Below are 5647 nucleotides of genomic sequence, written 5' to 3'. Positions count from 1 at the left end.
AAACATCAAGCACAAGTTGGCCACGACAGCAAAAACAGACCGAGTATGGAAAACAAACTGAAACTCAAATAAACGACAAGAGTGCATGCAAAATAACTTTCCACGCAATTTTCTACACAGAGAGAGATGGAGTGAAAGAGATGAACTGATGATGGTACGCTGTATGTACGAGTATGTCTACTAAATGTTTATTTCCAATTTGCTTGTTGGTTCCCACCAGATGGCAGTGCATCCACAATGGTTGTACCATAGCCGGGGGCATTATGATCTGGAATCGCTACTGTTTATTCGCTTAGCTATAAAATATAAACTTAATTGTAATATTTCTGCAGTTAATCTTACCAATGATCACGGGAAGAGCATCTATGGTTTCGTTTGCTGTAATTTTACTTGTCGGTCGCCTTTTGTTTTTGCTTGCCAATCCCAAGAGAGGCATGAGGCAGTGAGTGAACAAACTTTGGTTGCTTTGCCACTGCGCTGCAATAAATTATGTTCCCCAACTGCAATCAAAACAAAAAGCCCGGCAACAATTCAGTTGTTGCTGTTGCTACTGCTATTGCTCTCGTTCTCGTTGTCGTTGTCGTTGCGGCTGGGTGTTGTTCTGGGAGTCCAGCAGAAATAGCAGCAGTAAAAGCGGCAAACAGCACTAGAGCAATGGCTGCAACAGCAGCAGCAGCATTAGATACAGCAAGGGCAGCAGCCAGGCAGCCAAAACATTGTGGCACACTTGAAAGTCAATTCATTTCAAAACGCAAAATAAACAGACACGCAGCAGTGCAGGGGGCAGGGCGCTGGGGAGTGTGGAACACTGCGTATGAGCTATGACTGGGGGGGGGGGAAATATTCACATTTTTCAGCACTGGCATCAGAGCACTTGAACTTTTTCAATTATGCCAACACATCACAAGCAGAGAGGCAGATGTGGAACTCAACAGCAGCAACAGCACAGAACGCTAGAGTCGACTATTGTGTACCCCCTTCTGAAAGTTATATTGGGTGTTATTTGTGGATGTAATTATGTTCCCATTAATAGATATTGAAGGTGCTAGAGCGGTGGACAGTAGAGTGGTGATGCATTCAGTCTGTTACGCACTTCCACAACACTTCAGCATACCCTTAGATGTAGTTAACTGGCTCACAAGAGTGCAGATGCATGGACATTGATGAAATATAGAATGGAATTCGAGAGACATTTGCCAGATATAACCATCGATGGCACTGCCTTGTAATGATATGTTTCACATTCATTTATTTGAGAACACAGATCGCCTGTTTTCTACTTTATTAATCAATTCTGGCTCTTACTCTAGAAGATGCATTGAAATTGTAAACATTATTTGAAAGATTAAGAGTTATTGAGAGTGGTCTCTGGCTAAGTCACCATTAAGTGGCTTGTTGAAACACAGCAGAATTAACAGTGTGAAGGCCTCTGTCTAAGTCTAATGGAACTGCACTATCAGTAGAAATGGCTTGATTGGTTGCATTGGTTCGTTACAGTCTTGTGCGAGTGCTTGCTCAGAGTTATGACTCATTGAGTGTGAATCTGGATAAAGTTATGCGAGACTACAATGATAGCCCTTTGGGGATAGATTACAGCAAACGACCGCAATTATCAGGGGCCTCTTCAATTTAATTATATACTTGGCAAGTTTTGAGCTGCGGCCACTTATGTGTGTACAAGCATCTCAACTTTCGAGCTTTGTCAGCTGTGTGCGTCCTACTATACAAATTATTAATTGCCGCAAAACGCACACAAATTATGATTAATTATGCCGCACAATAGCCAAAGAAAACACACGGACACCACACACGATGTAGCGAATCTGCTGAGCAAACTAATGAACAAACAAAAGGGAAATCAAACCCCCTCCTAGCTCCTTCCGCTAGCCCACTCCCCTTATTGGTTTGTTTCGGAGCCCGGGCTTGTCATGATTTATTATTTGCACTTGATAATGACGCACAGAAGGAGCTGTTAGATGGGAGCTGCTGGCTGGAATTGGGAGTAGGACTAAGGGTTATCGTTGGAGCATTGACAGGCGTATATCAAAACAAAAGGCATTTGCGTTTGACCTTTGACCCCGCACCCACTCATACACCCTGAAACTCACAAAGCGCTCCTGCTGCTAAGCACAGCTGCCCCAGCTGGAGTCTCAGAGCAAACAGAAGCTAAAGCAGCTCTCTCTCTCTCTCTAGTTCTTATCAGAGTAACTGCAAATGGCGTGAAAGAATGCGCAACGCTTTATTTTTATGAGCCAACAGATAAGGCGGGACAAGTGGCGGAGAATTGGGGGAGAATGGCGTCTTGGGCGCTGGGCGCTGGGCGTTGGGCGTTGGGCGTGGCATTATTATGCAGCCAGCATAATAAAATAAAAATGTTGAGCTGTCGAAAGGAGGCGAGCAGGAGGCGAGAAGTGCGCGAGCCAAGGGGCTTACAAGCAATGTAATATCAACATGACAGCCATAGAAAATGTTGCAGACGGCCACGCCACATAAAAAAGAGCACAATTATGTTTTTTTTTCACCTCTCTCTTTTCGCAGGACACAGGGGGGGAGGGTGGAAAGGTGAGCCCTGCTAAGTAGGTAAACGCATAGTGGCGGCTGCCATTGTTGTATGTTGTAGTATCAGATGTAATCATGCCACCAGGCGAGCGAGCAATGCCTTTATTAATTTCCTACATTTCAGCACAGGTACAACAGCCCCTGGGGAATGCTGCGGGCAATTAACAGAAATATCCTTGAGAATTCTTTGTGCTGCGAACTAAAGGTGCGTACGTTTGTGTCTTTAAGAAGAAGCCACAGAAAAGTTTGGCAGTGCTTTGATTTGGCCTAAACCAATTTGCCAATAGAGTCGTTTGATTCGCTAGTTGGTGGCCAAAGTTCTATCGAGTTTGGAATTGAATTGCTTAAAGACTTCATGAACAACATTCCACAACTAATTTGATCAAAGAAAGTGAGATTGAAGTTGCTGGCTGTGGAATGCCACTTGTGCAACCGAATGTGGCATCAAAGCCATTGAAATATCTTACGTTAAAGTCTGCAGCTGTAGCTGTATCTGAATCTGTGGCTGTGCCACAAGCACTCACGCCCAGACACACACTCGGAGGAGAGACTGGCAATATGAGAACTGTCACATGAGACGACAGCAACGGAAATTCTTGCCAAAGTTTATTAATTATTTTTGTTGATTTTGTCACGTGCCCGTAATTTCGACAAAATCCGCAAAATCACACAGTCAGGCTCCAACGCACTCACCCACACACGCACACAGATACTCAGTTACAGATACTCAGGAGTAGAAAATCACACATGGCCATTGGGCTGGCGCCATGGATTGGGATGAAAACCAAAAGCCAGAACCAAAACCAAGGCTAAACAGTATCTGAAAGCAAGCCAGAGATTCAGAGTTAAGGGGCGAGAGCATGACGGGGGCGCGGAGCCCGGAGCCCGGGGCCCACCAGGCACAGCCGGGCGCAGCGGCAGCATCCATTAGTCAAATGGCTTTCTGTTGCTCCATGTAAGTTGGTTTCCCCAGGTGCCCAAATGTCCAGGAAGTTGCCCAGCAGCCCTCCAGCCAGTCAGCCAGCCAGCCAGCCAGCCAGCATTGGACTCCTGCTGCTGTGTTGCCCAGGCTGGCCACAGGACAATCCACATTACATATTACATTATGTTCACGTTTATGACGATTATTGTTATTGCGTTTGTTCGGGCGCTTGTTTAGCGCAAAAGTCAATTAAATGGTTTTGTCCGCAACGCAACCATTTGCTCATAATTCGATTGCGATTTTCGGCTATTATCATTTTAGTATGTAAACACATAATTGTCAAACAGCTGGGGCCCGCTGCGGCGCTTCAACTCAATCAATGGCAATTGGTGATGGGAAATCGACAATCCTTCGGCATTGCGACACGCTGAAAAGTATGCTATGGCGAATTCGGGAAAACAAATCAAGAAGCAGCCCGTTCCGACTATTTAAGCAAAGAATATTGAATGATTGTTCCATGGAAATCTAGAAATGTTGCTTTGCGACTGAGCATTTTGCATTTAAGTGATTCGATTGGGGGGGGCCAAGTCCTTTGACCCGTTGATGGGCAGGGCGCTGTTGTCTCTGACTGCTGCTGACAGGGCCGGGCTGATGGACTCTGGACTCATCATTAGTGGCCGTTTGGCAGCCCCTCCCTAGCCCCCTAGTCTCACGAGTGACCGCATGTTTGCCATAATTTGGTGAAGCAAACGAAATGGAATCGCATTGGATCGTATCGCTTGTCGGTGCCTGCTGGGACCCATAATCCACTCATATGCTTGGCCCAATGTCGTCGCTGCTCTAGGAGCTGGCTCCATTTCCATTTGCCACATCAATTGTGCATTGAACTGTGCAAATGTTTGTGTGTACTGGCATAAGAGTTTTCTCTATCTCCCCCACACAAATCCGGGCAAGCTTTTGCCGAATTCTTTGTTTCGCCGGATGGAAAGCATGCGCAGGCCAAAGCGAAGGCGAGAGTCTAGAGTCTTGTGGTTGTTTTCTTTTCTGGCTCAATTGGATAGTGGCTACCAAAGGCTGCCAGCTTTTCAATTTGCCACACATCAAATAATGGCTGCCAGCGCCACACCTCACCCACTCCAGGTCCAGTGTGTGCGTGCCCCAACCCCAACCCTAACCGAATACCAGCTGCAAAATTATGCTGACGCATTTAAAATGCAATAAACGCGGGCGAGGCCGAAGCCGAGACCGTGGTCGTGGTCGTGGTCGTGCGTTGCGCCAGCAATTTTTGCCAGTTGTGCAAAATGTCAAACATGTCAATCAAAAGTCATTTTCTATGCCATCCGTTTGCCACGCTGCGCTCGTACATATTTGTCCCGAGCCTTTTCGTTTGTCGCATGCCACATGTCGCATATTGAGCTGCAGCTGAAGCCCGCTGAGAGGGTATGACAGGGTCCATGTCAGTCGCTTGACAATTTTGTAGGTTCTTTGCCACTTAAATCCGCTTTGTGGGGCCTGGCCTGGCTCTGGCCACTTCGAAGAGCCTCCTACGCCAAAATGTTTCAAAGATGCAGCGGCAATACACTCCCTTGCGAATGCTCATGGCGTATCCTGCCAATAGCATTCGAAAAATTCGGAACTAAAACTTCGGTGCGCCGTTTGGTCCGGGCTCCCCTGATGTTTGCTTTACACTGTGCGTCCAATTTAAAGTTCTTTGGGTCGGGGGGTGGATGAGGGTGCGGCATGTTTATGGGAGTTGGCGCAACGATTGACTTTTATTTGGGAGTAACATTTGCAATGCCCTAAAGAGGACTAAGGGTATGTGGGCATGTGCCTTGTGGCAATTTCCGAGGGCGCAATTAAGGAGCCATCAAATAACCTTCTAATTGAAGGGCATCCACTCTTCGATGTTCCTTGGAAGAGTTTGGCCTTGTTTTTATGTATTTGGCTGTTTGATTTGTTTTCGGATGCAGGTTGCGTCTTGTGCCGTTGGCAATATCTCCTCTCAGAGGGTTGAGTGGGGTCCCACGGGTTGTGGGCGCTGAGTTTTGGGTGGGGTGTGCGTTACTTGGATTTGAAATTTGTGTAAATTGAATTTATTGAAGTCTAATAGTCCCACGCGTGGGCGCATATCTTCTGGCGCTGCCAGACTTTTCTGACAGCCATCAA

The sequence above is a fragment of the Drosophila guanche genome, unplaced genomic scaffold (genome assembly GCF_900245975.1).
Source record: "Drosophila guanche unplaced genomic scaffold, DGUA_6, whole genome shotgun sequence".
In the NCBI taxonomy this organism is placed as follows: domain Eukaryota; kingdom Metazoa; phylum Arthropoda; class Insecta; order Diptera; family Drosophilidae; genus Drosophila; species Drosophila guanche.
Note: the sequence above shows the minus strand (reverse complement) of the source record.